Here is a 15,221-nt window from a genome sequence, read left to right on the forward strand (position 1 = left end):
AACGTTAACTTTCCTGCTCCTCTGATGCTGCTTGGCCTGCTGTGTTCATCCAGCTCTACACCTTGTTATCTGAGGCCAAAACATTATGTTTTTCAAAAAGAAATTAGATATAGCTCTTGTGGCTACAGAGATCAAAGGGTATGGGGAGAGGGTGAGATTAGAGCTTGATGATCTGCCATGATCACATTGAATGATGGAGTAGACCTGAGGTGTTGAATGGCCTAGTCCTGCTCCTACCTTCTATGTTTCTATGTTCCTGCTGTCTTACACCCCCCTCTCCTTAGTCTGTTCCTGCTGGCTCACACACTCCCCAGTCTGGTCTTACCCTCTTCCTTTCTTCAGGTTCTTTGTTCCTTTTTTGCCCTGCTGATGTACCAAGCTTTTTGCCAGTGATTATTTTGTAATTAGCCTGAACGCTTCACTCTATAAATAGTCTAAATTCCACTGTGTTACACTGAAACAAGTCTTACTGTGTTGAAATCATTCTCTGCGTAAATAAATCAATGAATCTAAAATATCCTAGCGCATACAACATTTATTGTTCAGCCCCTTAACTTACTCGTATTCCCATTGTTCATAATTACCCTGTCTCACTTCACTTAAGACTCTTACTTTGTGTCATTTTCATTTGATTCCTTCAGTCTATCACTCTGTACCATTTCTATATTGTCTGAACTACCTTTCAGCCTCACTGTCCATAAGCTACTGCTCTGTCCCACTCACAGTTTCTCTAAGTTGTAGCTATGCCTAAACGGGTTTTCCTTCTCTACAACTTGACATGGATCCCTGCCTCTTCCTTCTCTACATTCTTATTCTTCCTCTTCTCTCATGTGGTCCTCCTACACTGACCAGAAAGAGATTCCTTCCAGATAATACATGGAGGCCAATTTTGCAATTGCAATAAAAATGTCCCTGAGGTCAATTATGCTAACCGTGTCAAATTTTTCTTGAGGTAGTTGGCAGAAACAAAAATTGTACATTTGTTACCTATTTAATTTGAATACCTTTGTTTATTGTTAATAAATGTATTGAACATGGATAAGGAAAGCTATTTGATTTGGCTAGATTAAAGTTCATGCAATGTAACCATTAAGAGTACATTCAATTGATGTGGAATACTTCATATGTCAGGCGTCTCATGCTGGTGCACATTGATTCAATATGGAAACATTAGCTAAATTAAACAGACTTAATAAGATCTCTGCACATTTTTCATGTGCTTATGACAGTAAGTGAGTGGGAATTTTAACTTACACCTCCCAGCTGACTCTACACACCTATACAGCATCAGATAGCAGACCATTATGTGCAGTTTTTACTGATCCATTTAAGGAACAGACTTTTAACAGATGGACGGCAAAACCTTTTATTTCTAAATCAAAATTATATTGTCCAATAAGTTGACACAAGCTGTATTTAAAATGGCCAGGCACATTCAGAGAAATGACATTGTGTTGCTGTGTAAATATGCAGCTCATTTTGGACCAGTCAAAGCATGTTTGTTGGCGTTCTTCAGTCAATGAAGTTTCTCCAGGTGAATATGAGCTCATGGATTTGGCATCGAATAGTTATCCCTGCTGCAGGGAAATACAATTAGTTAATGTGAAGTTCGTGTACCATGGGCATATAAAATACAATTTGTATTACATTTCTCAGCTTTAATGTACTTCGATATCAAATTACCTCCTGCTCCCTGAGTTGTACTGCCATGTCTCATGTTGTTGTGCAGCTCAAGTTGATTAACATTGGTGTTAAAATGTTAGTATAATGGCAGATTGGATAAGCATTTTGTAAGTTGGAAGCATTTAATCTTTGCTGTCCTGATGCCATATGGAAGAATTAAACCATCAAAACGATTGCATGTGCAAGATCTATCAGCATTCACTAACTGCTGTTCCATGTTTTATGTGTGAAAAGTAAAATGAGATCTGGCTGCCAATTTTTTAATTAATGAATCATGTATGCCAAATGCTGGGTCCTTTCATGTTTTGAGAGACTGACTGATTTGAGCTGCATGGTGTTGTGTTGAATTGTTTCATGTTTGATTCTCTGAGTGTTTACTCCTTGTGATCATTGTCCTTGATTGGTGAGGTCTACTTATACACTCAATGAAAAATCTGTTAAACTGTGTCTTTCACCTCCACAACCAATAAAGCTGTGGCAACAACTACAAGTTGATAATTTCAAGAATTACAAGCGGCCCTGAGGAATCAACAATTTTGTTTGTTGTTCATGATTATAGAATCCCTATAGTGTGGAAACAGGCTATTCAGCGCAACAAGTCCACATTGACTCTCCGAAGAGCATTCCGCTCCGACTCACCGCCCCCCCTACCCTATCCTGTAACCCTGCATTTCCCATGGCCAATCCACCTAACCTGCACATCTTTGAACTGTGGGAGAAAACCCACAAAGACATTGAGAGAATGTGCAAACTCCATGCAATCACCTGAGGCTGGAACTGAACCCAGGTCCCTGGAGCTGTGAGGCAGCAATGCTAACCACTGAGCCACCACACCACCCCTATATAGTAAATTGTCTGAAAATACAACCACAAATTAAAAACCCACCACTTGAGTCAGTGACATCCTGGACAAATTGTTTACAAACTGGAGTTTGCTGGAGACTATAGTTACAGACAATGGACCGCAGTTTGTTTCCAGACAGTTCATGGAGTTTCTAACAAGCTATGGAATCTCCCACATAATCACGTAAACCACAATTAAAAATGGCATATATTATGATCCCAACTAAGGTTATTACTGGACATGTCAGACTCCAGACTTAAATCTGGCTTAATAGATCAAATTTTGTTTTGTTTTCGAGACACAAATACGTAATGTTTTAAATTTTGATTTTAACAATGAAACAGAAGTTTATTATGCAAAAGCTAAGATAAAATAGAACAAACTATTTTTAGATTTGGCACATTTTGAAAGATCTATTAACCACATAGTAAGGTACAATCCCATGTATTCCGAACAGTATCGCTTTATAGCAAACCATTATCAGAGAGAGTTTTCTTCTTTATCAAATCTATAAGTTTGACTAAACTGTTTCCTTTAATTCCCTGTCTTGAAAGTTTGACAGTCTTTTTTCTTGATTAGTCACATAACTGAGCTTATATCTTTTTAGCTTTGGATAACCCCTCCAAGGTTCTAACCAAACACTTCTGGAGGAACGTGTACAGGAAAGTGACCATTCATGCAATAAGCATAGCGGAGTAAAAGCAGAAGAATTTGCACATTGACAAGGCAAAGCAGTAGTGTACTTCCAAAAATGAACAAGTGAAAGTGAACCAAAATTTGAAGTTGGAAATTTGTGTTTGTATTAAATCCTAAAATTGTGAACACAAATTCACACAATTTAGATCTTAACCAAAGCAGATCAGATAGTTGCTGGACCCTTCACCTGTCTGTCGCTTGACAGCACTAAGTACAACACGAGGTGCTTGGTAATGAACGGACGTGGATATTTTGAGAACAGCGATTCTGAGGATGTACTTCCTTTTCTAATGAACAACTCATCAAATCGAAGGCCCACAACCTCAGATTCACAGATTTCAGCAAAGTCATCAGAGACTTTCCTACTTCATAGACAATTTCTGTATTCGGAGAAAATAGACAAGTGAAATCTGAGTAAAGACTTGATGAAAGTTGGTTTGTTGCTTAGGATTGTTTAACTTAAAATCTTTACTTTTCAAAAAGGAAGAAAAGATGTTGTGTTCTGTTTTTGATCATACATGTCTGTTTACTATTGAGGCTCACCATTATTTGTTTTGTTAAGCCTTGTTATAGATTTGGGGTAAAGTAAACAAGGATAAAGAGTCAGAAACTAGAACTGAAGAGAGTTGACATTTTAAAGCACTGTAAACAAAACTTGCAAGGCAAGTCTGTTCTTCCAGTGCTCACTGCAGTGCATTAGAGCGGTCCTAAGATGGTGGTGAAAGTTCCTTGAATATTTAATGCCAATGTGTGTGGAGAAAGGTTGCTTGCTTGGGCTGCAGTTTGGTCATAGGCTATATGGAAGTCATTCAGAGGAAGCAGTGAGCTGAACCTGCCAAGAATCCACACTGATTTCCATTTTGGGTTTTCCCAACAGCTAGTTTGTTGGACTAGTTTAGTGAGATGAAAAGCAGGATATTAATTAGGCGACCTGAGCTGTCAATGAGGAGGTTAAAAAAACATTAATCCCCATCACTTAGTATCTAACCATGCTATTTGTGAAAAGCGTACAAGAAGGACCAAGATCATTTTAATGCTGAGATGGGCCTTGCTAGACATTTTGCCTGATCCTGCCTCACATCTCACCATAGTCATTGTCACTCAGACCCTGATAAAATTTTGCCCACAATTTCTAAATTTGCAAATTGGAGGGATATTCAATACTGAGGAGGATTGCGACAAATTACATTTAGTCATTAATAAACTTGCAGAATGGACAAATAATTGACCAAGAAGTTTAACACCGATAATTTTGAGATTATTTAGATAGGAACAATAGTAGAGCCATTTAATTATTACTTAAAAGTCCAAGTCCAAATGGGTTAGAAGGACAAGGGAATTTTGAAATACAATCACTAAATCACTGAAAGTAGTGCCACAGAGTAGGATGGTCATGAAAAAGCCAAGCATTAGGCCCTCTAGTATTCTTCATTGGTGGAACTGGACAGTCGTGAGGTTACTCTAAACTATTATCAGCCTTGGTTGAATTACATTAAAGTATTGTCTGCAGTCCTGGTCATCATTTTATAGAAAAAAATGCAGAGATACTGGAGAGGTTACAGATTAGATTTGCAAGAATGTTATCAGAAATGCATGAGTAGACCTCAGGAAAGAATTGACAGACTGGGTCATTTGTCTCTTGGGGCAAAAAAAAGGCTGAGGGCTCACAAAAGTAAAATTAAAATCTTTGAAATTATGAAAGATTTTGATGCAGTGAACATAGAAATAATGTTTCCTCTTGTGAAGAAGGGCATTATTAGAGACTATTCAACGTAAGTTACTTGCCAAGAAGTCTAATCAGGAATTCAGACACAAATCTTTACTCAAATAGTGGTGAGAATGAGATAATTGCTTATATAGGAAGTGATTGACATAAACAGTATAGGTGTATTTAAGGCAAAGCTAGGCAAGTATATGATGGAGCAGGAACGAGAGGATTACAATGAGATGTTTACATGATATTTTGGAAGAGGCTTAAGTGATATGTAAATACCAGTATGCATTTATTAGGCTGGATGGTTTGTTTCCATGCTGTATGTCCCATGTAATCCTATGACTAGTCTTTACACTTTATCTATAGTTTGCATTCCACGACTCTCCTCCCTCGCCAAGACTTGTGCAAAGTACAGAAATGTGAGATCTTGATGATGAAGATTTATTCTGATGTACAGGCACTCACCTTTAAGTGGTGCTCTTAAAAGGAGACCCAGTAAATGAGTAGATTACATGTAACATGACAATAATATTCATCGTCCCTTAGATCAAAATGACAGCCCATTGTATTCCACTGCTGTCCTAATGGAATAATGATGTGATGGAAAGGCATAAAACTACAGTTTTAATCATTCAAACAGCAATGAAACAAGTGGTAGCAATGTAAATTATATTCTAAAATGCACTTTTGTTGATCTGTTAAGTGGTATGAGGAGACCATTTTAAACCCTGCTTTCATTGATTCCTCAAAACTCAGAACTGAACATGACACATACCTGAGGCTGAATTGTTGGGGCCCCTGAAAGCAGTAAGTAGAGCGGGAAGGCTCCAAAGTACCAGTGCTATGTGCTGTGTCAGCTGCAGAAGCACACAACTTACACTGCCAGGCATTTTGGTGGCGTTGTGTTTGAGGTGGGGAAGGCTTCTGGGCTGAGGCTCATTGACAACCTTGTCAAAGGTGAAAAATACGAAAGAACTGCGGATGCTGGAAATCAGAAACAAAACCAGAAATTGCCAGAGAAACTCAGCAGCTCTGGCAGCATCTGTGGAGAGAAAGCACAGTTAACATCTCGGGTCCAGTCACCCTTCTTCAGAACCTGCCAGACCTACTGAGTTTTTCCAGCAATTTCTGATTTGTTGCTTAAGGTGAATTTATAAGGTTGACTGGGATTTTTCAATCGACCTCTAGTTTTCCATATACGATGCAGGCAGTTCCACTGCCTGGACCTGCTGGCGGGCTGACAGCCTGCTCAGCCTCCCTGGTGGAAGTACAGTCTGTACAGAGGCTTTTCCATCCCATCTCAGCCGTGTGTGGCCTAGCTGCATTTTCTCCGTGTTTTTATTCTAATTTTTTAAAAGGGACTGAGGCAGCCAGCTATTTACTTAAATGTTCCTCTGCAGCAGGAAGACCTCAATCCTCCAGCTTCGAGACCTCACCTCGCACATTCAATTGAGCAAGAAATCCATCTCCATGAAGGTTTAAGCCTAAGAATCTTAATTTTAGTCAGTTCCCATCCATTGCCCGTAAAGCAGGTGCGCAACCACAAAACAAACAGGCCCCTGTTTACTTTGGCAAAAAAATCAGCTCCTGGTTTCTTTCTCATTTCTCAGGCTGGACTTCTTAATACAGCAAACTTTATTTTAACTGGCACTCTCAGTAAATGGGCAAAAAAGAACCTTATATACCTCCAAAACCGCAAAATTTACTGTATTATTCTGTCCAACCATTATCTTTTTAAAATTTATTTACCTCAATGTAAATACACTTGTTCAATCGAACAGCCACGTGAAATATCAACAGTTCATTCAATTTTAAGTCAATTTCTCCCCAGAGAGTAGTAAGGACGTGGAATGCCCTGCCTGCAAAAATAGTAGACTCGCCCACTTTAAGGGCATTTAAATGGTCATTGGATAAACATATGGATGATAATGGAATAGTTTAGGTTAGATGGGCTTCAGATTGGTTTCACAGGTTGGCGCAACATCGAGGGCCGAAGGGCCTGTACTGCGCTGTAATGTTCTATGTTCTATGTTCTATGTTCAGATACCACGATTGATGTACAAGTAGTCAGTTGAGGGTGTGAGTGAGAAAGCTCTCTGCCAGTAAATTTTATTTCAGGCAGAGTTGCATTATTATTTAAGTGATTAATTTTATAAATAATGTATAACATTGATGCATATACCCCTTGCTTTTTTACATCTGTTATGTGGACCTCATAATTACCTGGAATATTTGATTAAATGGCACATTCGATCCCATAGGTATCAGATAATAAAAAGTTTAATGTAATTGTTTTATGATTAAGCCCCTCACTCCATGTTTACCAGTTTCCAAATCCATGTGTTAACTCAGTTGTTAAGCACCCTGCTGTCAGCCACTCAAACCACAGCTTCACACTATGGACACACCCTCAGATGGTTTGCACTAGTAGTTTCTGAGATGTTGATTTTTAAGGGGTGACAAGGGAGAGCATGATTGAGGCTAGAATCAGCCGAATAGCTTGACAAAGCCAGGATTTAGAAACCGTCCTGAACTTGTTGGCAAGGCCTCATTGTAAGGTCTTTATGTTCCACCTGGCAGCTGCCCAAATGGACAGCCTGGGTAAAGCATAGCATGACTGGAGGTGTAGCCCATGATTGAGAAGGTTAGGGATAGGCCTAAGGGGTAGGAAGGAGACTGCAGATCTAGGGTGTCAAAAGATGCTGTGAATCTGGGCTCAGGTAGCAGAAGGAACATGGAAGGCTCATTTTGGGAAGGAAGAAATTGCTCCTGTTGAAAGAGGATTCAAAAGAATCACTTACTTTGGGAACTGGCAGTTACTGTTTGAAACCTATGTAACTCCCACAGTTTGGATCTTCAATACAGTTTTGGCTAAACTTAAGTTACAGTGCTGATCATATCAGAATGCTACATTTTCCTCATAAATTAGGCCCATTTGCCCTTTGTGGAAGTTTCACACCCCCTCCTTTGCCTGAATTCTGTTTTTCTTTAATTTAAAGAGTTGAGAATGATGTCACGTAGCCTGATCTTGATACTTTAATGGCTACATTTCTTCAAAGTCCCTCTCAGACTCTCTCTTCCCCCATTTCGCCTGGGGGAGTATGGGTTTAAAAATAAACCTTAGAGTCTCAGGATTTTGTTTGTGATGTAGTTGATGAGAATTATTTGAATCTTTATCTCTCCAAATTGGAAATAAGTAGAAAATTTGGTTCTTTGAGGATTAGCTTCATGAGTTTTTGTGTTGTGACTGGGAGGCTTAAAAAATTGCAAGTGGCAGTAAATATCAGGAATTCGGATACTCATTCTCCATGGCTTTCAGTGATGCTTGAATGCTGGGAGTGAAAACTCATGAAAATTACCCTTTCTGAATATTACAATGGGAAACTGGGCTGACCACATGACACTGGATGGCTCCTTAATTTATTATCTCAGTTCCCTCTCTTGCTAACCATACTTAGACAACTAAACTTAAAGCCTTAGAATTCTGCCAGCAAGAAATGAAATATAAGGAGTCATAATTAACCCAAACAAGTAGGATAAACCTCTCATGGATGGAAATGGTTGAATGTTCCATAGCTGTTTTTAGAAAATGTGCTGAGGGAACAAGATGACAAGTCTATGCAGAATAATAAAGCTGATCTTATCTACAATTCCTAGCTTTTCATTTATTAATTGTATTTTACATTTATGTCATGAGCTGATTCACCTGAGTATATGAAAAACAAAACCCTTAAAAGTCTGACATATAATCATTTGGATAATCAGGCCATTGGAAATCACTCATGAAATTATAGTATATATAATGTAGAAAAAATAATTTGCTGATATTTTTCATTTTAGATGTCAAAGCAATAAAATGAAAATGTAACCTTTAATTAAATACATAATTTCATACATTCTAGACAGTAAAATTGTAATTTATTAGCCTCCTTTTGTAAGTTACGAGCGTGCAAAAAACACAAGTCATCTCCCAGTGGCACTGTTAATCTAGGGTAATTAACAGTCATTAAATGTATGTGTTAGGAAGATTAATAAAAGTGTGAACTAGATAATTACACTCATTGTTCAGTCTTGTATTCATTAAGAACAGTGGTGAGGATTTAAATTATTCTTTTTATATTAGAAGTGTATTAACAAAATCAAATGAATTATTAATGCCACAAGGACACACTTAGTCAAAAATTTATTTAATGATATTTGATTGGAATGGAACACATATCTTTGTCAGCAGGATGCAAAGTTATATAAGTTATATGCACAAAATCAGGTAAACATCTCATCAGAATGTAAGTGATTGCCCTAGTTCTTTACTAGACAGCTTGCTGTCAGCTTGGACTTCAGTGGCTGCATGGGAAAATTAAATGGGGCAGAATTACTGGCAATATAACCTATATAAATAGAAGATTGAGGGGGGATCTTATAGAAACATATAAAATTATGAAGGGAATAGTTAAGATAGAAGTAGAGAGGATGTTTCCACTGGCAGGTAAAGCTAGGACAAGAGGGCATAGACTCAAGATTAGAGGGAGCAGATTTCGGACTGAATTGAGAAGGAATTTCTTCACCCAGAGGGTTGTTAATCTATGGAATTCCTTGCCCAGTGAAGTAGTTGATGCTACTTCAGCAAACGTTTTTAAAAAAAGGTAGATTTTTTTTGAACAATAAAGGAATTAAGGGATACGGTGAGAATGCGGGTAAGTGGATCTGAGTCCACGAAAAGATCAGCCATGATCTTATTGAATGGCAGAGCAGGCTCGAAGGGCCAGACGGCCTACTCCTGCTCCTAGTTCTTATGTTCTTATTTATTCTATCCAGGTGCCTCCAACAATGACCCAACGGTAATAAATGATTTACCTCCCGATGCTAAGGCTGATGGCAACTCAACACTTCAGTCAGGCCAGCAATGGATTTCTACTCTGTTGCTTTCTGGCTTGTATGTCACAGGTTAACAATTGGTACATATGTGCAAACAACAACAAACATGATCAAATGCAGGGAAAAATAACCACACAGAGGAGTATAATCTTGTTTTCACAAATATTTCAGTTCCGTACAATAGTTCTACCATATAAATATGGGTGATTGTTGAGCACTGGAAATTTCATAGCAATTTTGCACAACACCTTCTTCTGTTGTAAGTGCACTAAAGGTTCAGACGTGCTGGCCAAATCAGGACAGCAAGTGCAAACAAAAAATCCAGAGCAGAGGAGATAAGTTGATTTTTATTTGAAACAGACACCAAGCCAATAGCAATGTCATACTCGATGTCCAAGGATAGCATGGGACAGTTTGAGCTATGGCTGCACTGCATTCATTGGATAGCAATCATACTGAGATAATTGGCAGCTTAGTTTTTATTGGCGGAAACGAGTGAGGATGTTTTGGGGGCGGAGTGGTGTTGATTGGATGGGCAATGAACAAGAGTATTTTTCTTGAGGCTGAAAGGTTTCTGCCCTTCTGGGCCTTCTTGTAAACAGAATGAAACATTTTTGAAGAAGGTTCACAGGACTCAAAACATTAAATCTGTTTTCTTTCCAATCTATGATAGATGCTGCTAAACTTGCTGAGTTTTTCCAACAATTTCTGGTTTTGCTTGAAACATCTATTTTGGTGTTTACTGAGCAAAGAAATATAGAAGCATAGAAAAAAGGAAGAGGAGTAGATCATTCAGTGCTTCAAGCCTACATGTCATTCAATATCATCATGGTCGATCATCCAACTTAATATTCTGTCCATGCTTTTGCCCCATACCCTTTGATCCCTTTAGCCCTAAAAACTCTTTCTTGAAAGCATTCAATGTTTTGGCCTTGACCACTTTCTGTGGCAAAATATTCCGCAGGCTCACTGTTCTCTGGGTGAAGAAATTTTAATCCTTAAACTATAACTCCTGGTTCTGGACTCCCCACTCATCAGGAACATTCATTCTGTTTTCACTCTGTTTAGAATTTTATGGATTTCTGAGTCTCCCCCTCATTCTTCTAAGCTCCTGCAAATATAATCCTAACTAATGCAGTCTCTCTTCAGACTTCAGATCTGCCAACTCATGGATCAGTTTGGTAAACCTTCATTGCACTCCGTCCATAGCCAGAACATCCTTCATCTTTTCTCAGATAAGGAGACCAAAATTACACACAACACTCTCGGCGTGGTCTCACTAATACCCTGTACAGTTGCAGCAAGACATCCTTGTTCTGGTATTCAAATCCTCTCGCTACATTCAAGATTGGGCCTATGAGGCTAAATTGAAGAGATTTGACTCGATTAAGATATGCAGAGCTTGAAAGTCCAAATAACACAATTGTGTCTGTGAAATTATTCCAACAACCTTATGCAAAGCAACATGAAATATTTTGTTAATAATGAAGATAAAGCAAGATAAGTCATGACTGTCGTGAGAATTTGTTGTTCCCAAATTGGCTGCCACATCCTTACACGATAAGAAGTACTTCCTTGATTGTGAAATGCTTTGTGACATCAAGAGATCACACGAAGTGCTTTATTATGTGGGACTGGGTTCAAGCGATCAACTCACCTCACTGTACACCAATGTATTTACACAGGGGATGGAGTTATAAAGAAAGGCTGGAATGTTTTCACTGGCGCGTAGGAGGTTGAGAGGCAACCTTATGGAAATTTATAAAATAATGAGGGGTATAGATAGAGTTAATGGTAGTTGTCTTTTCTCTAGGATGGGAGACTTCAATACCAGGGGCCACATTAATAAAGTGAGAAGAGAGAGATTTAAAAAGAGATGTTTTACACAGAGGCTGGTTTGCATGTGGAATGAACTTCCTGAGGAAGTGGTGGATGTGAGTACAATTAAGTGTTTAAAAGGCATTTGGATAAGTACATGAATTGGAAAGGTTTGAAGGGATATGGACCAGGACCAGACGGGTGGGACTAGTTTAGTTTGGGATTACATTCAGCATGGACTGGTTGGATTGAAGTGTCTGTTTCCATGCTGAATGACCCTATGACTCTCTAAATGCATTTTTTTTTAATATAAAGAAAAGGAAGAAAAGTAGTCACAAATAAAGAACATTGTAAGATTTGGGAATTGCGAGAGAAAAGAATAATCAGGAGTCTAAAAAGGTGAAAATAAATAAAGAAAATAAAGGCCGACAGTCTATGGACAAACTTGCAGATACAAATTATATTGGTGTTCACTTAATGCTGTCATATATCAAATATCTCAAAGTATTCTAGTCAATGAATAATTTTTGGATCACGGTGAAATGTGGCAGTGATTTTGTTTCAGTAATGACCAACTTTGACTGTTACAGCCATAACATTCACTTTTGGAAGTAGTGAAACAGGTATGGAGACAGATTTTTGATAAAATGTATGAAAGCTAAATCAAGATTTTGCCTTGGACATGAATCCACATAGTGCCACTGGCTTGAGTCATACCTAGTGCAAAGGCTGACAGCTGTGGTTGTTGGAGGTCAATCCTCTCTGTTACAGAAATGGCTGCACTGTAGTTTCCTTGGCCTAACTGCTTCATGAGGATCCTCCCTCACTCATTAAGTCAGAGGTGGGAATGTTCAGTGATGATTATACAATGTTTAACTCCATTTGCAACACTTCACATAATGAATGCAGTCTATCTGGACAACACTCAGGCTTGGCTGATAACTGGAAAATAATATTCATGTCATACAAGTGCCAGGCAATGACTGATCTCCAGCAAGATAGAATCCGAACATCATCTCTTGTTATTCATGGTGTTATCACTCAAGGAGCCTTGCACTGTTGACATCTTGAGTGTTGGCATTGACCAGAAACTGAACTTTAATTGCCATATAAATACTGTGGCTACCAGAGCAGATCAGAGGCTGGGAATACAGCAAGTAACTCATATCCTGACTCCTCAAAACAAGTCAGTAGTGATTTGGAATATTGTCCGTTTGCCTAGATGAGTGCAGCTCCAACAACGCTCAAGAAACCTGACACCATCCAGGAAAAACCCACTTGACTGGCACCTCACCTAACACCTTAAACATTCACTCCCTGCACTATTATTGCACAGTGGCAGCAGTACATATAATCTGTAAAATGCACTGCAGCAACTTACCAAGGCTCCTTAGGCAGCTCCTTTCAAATCTGCAACCTCTACCACCTAAAGGGACCAGGACAGCAGATATATGGGAACACCACAACCTGTACTTTTGTCTCCAAGCCACACACCACCCTGAAAAGGAATTATATCATTGTTCCTTCACCTTCACTGAGTCAAAAGCTTGGACCTGCACCCACACAACATTGGGTGTATTTACACCAGCTGGATTCCAGTGGTGCAGGAAAACAGCTCACCACTACCTTTCTAAGGATAGTAAATGATGGACAAGTCAATGATACACACATCCTGGGGATAAGTAAGAAAACAAAATGTCCTACCAAGTGCATTTCTGCAATCCAAGCACTATGGCCAAAAGGGTACGTTCCTGTGTCTCATGTTTTGTCACTCTGAAGAGCACCTTAGGAAAGTATTATTGTTCTTGGAGGAAGAGCAGAGTTCACTGCTCGAGAGTCCACTAGCCAGAAGTGAGAGCCTCCTGCAATGAAAATGTTAGCTCAAGCTTCTCTATTATCAAGAAGAAGGCTTATCTACTTTCGCAGCTGAGCCAATGTATTCCAAACATAATGAGTAATGTTTGACCTCTGCCAGGAAATGGACCAATATCAAGCAGCCTTAAGTGCAGGCTTACCAGCTCAAACCATCTCTGCCAGAACAGGAACCCATTCATTAACCATTAAGAGAAATGAGTGTAGCTGGTATGACCACGGGTATTCAGATTTTTGAGAAGATAAATAAATTTTAAAAATTGTTCCATCAAAAGACAATACATTGAGATGCATAACCAACCAATCTGTCAGTGAAACTGGTTGAAGGAGGAATATTGGCCAGTGCATCTGGAAAGTTTCCCAAATACTGCTTTGGAGTGTTTAAGATCTGAACGAATGCAATAGGCCAGATCTTAAGCCCCAGTTTGATTTCAGGTAAATTTGCAGAGGCAGGAGAAAACCTGGCTTTCTGAATCTGAAGTTTAAAAATAGCCATTTGCATGTCCTGTTGGTCTGGAGGCATTGGGATTGGGCCTGGTAATCTGGGAGAAGTGGAGAAGCCTGCTGGTTGCTGAGGTTGACTGGTAGGAAAGTCTGCCTGAGGACTTCTGCACTGTTTAGAAATAAAAATTGAAACACAAACCATTCCTTCTGTATTGTAAACACCAATGTGGCCAATTTAACTGGAACATTTTCAGTTTATGCATGGAATTCGTGTCCAAGATAGATAATAATGGATACAAAAATACCAACCTGGGAAACAAAAGGATGAATGGGTTATAAAATCCTCCAATTATACTTATTGTGAGAATTTACAAGTATAATGTTGCCAAATATGTGAGGTCCAGTGCTTAATGGAAAAAGAATAATTACTTCTTCCAGGTGTCTGGATCAACATTCCCAAGACAATCAATTCTATATATTGAAAACTAATCAGTGTACTTTTATTGCTTTCTCATCCATTGAAAAAAGTGCACTGAAACCTGTAGGCAGTACATCTTTAATTAACTGATATATCCTAGTTGTGTGAGAGATTTTGTCCTGGTATAGTTACATTTACATAGCATTTTTGAATGTCATGAATGTCAGCATCACAGGTTAAACCAGCATTTATTTCCCATTCCTAACTGCCCAAAGAGCAGTTGAGAATGTTGTTTGGGTTGGGAATCACTAATAAGTCACACCAGGTGAGAGTGGCATGGTGGCTCAGTGTTAGCACTGCTACCTCACAGTGCCAGGGACCAGGTTCGATTCCATCCTTGGGTGACTGTGTAGGACTCCAAGTAAGATATCCTTTCTTACTATCCTCTCTATGTAATTATGTTCAATAAAGCCCATTGCGTTGATCTCACCTGACTGCAGTTATTTGCAGAGAAAGAAGATAAGTCACACCAGGTAAGGATTGCAGTTTTGTTTCCTTAAAGGACATTCAGTTGCTTCAACAATGACCTTCCTTCCATCATAAGGTCAGAAGTGGGGATGTTTGCCAATTATTGCACAATGTTCAGCATCATTCACAGCTCCTCAGGTACTGAAGCCATCCATGTTCAAATGTGACAAGATCTGGACAATATCTGTGGTGAATTTCTGCAGCGCATCTTGTAGATAGTACACACTGCTGCTAGTGAGTGTCAGTGGTGGAGTGGATGTTAATGGGTGTGGAGTCAATCAAGTGGACTGCTTTGTCCTGGATGGTGTCAAGCTGTTGGAGCTGTACCC

Source organism: Rhincodon typus, chromosome 11 (genome assembly GCF_021869965.1).
Source record: "Rhincodon typus isolate 14 chromosome 11, sRhiTyp1.1, whole genome shotgun sequence".
Classification (NCBI taxonomy): Eukaryota; Metazoa; Chordata; class Chondrichthyes; order Orectolobiformes; family Rhincodontidae; genus Rhincodon; species Rhincodon typus.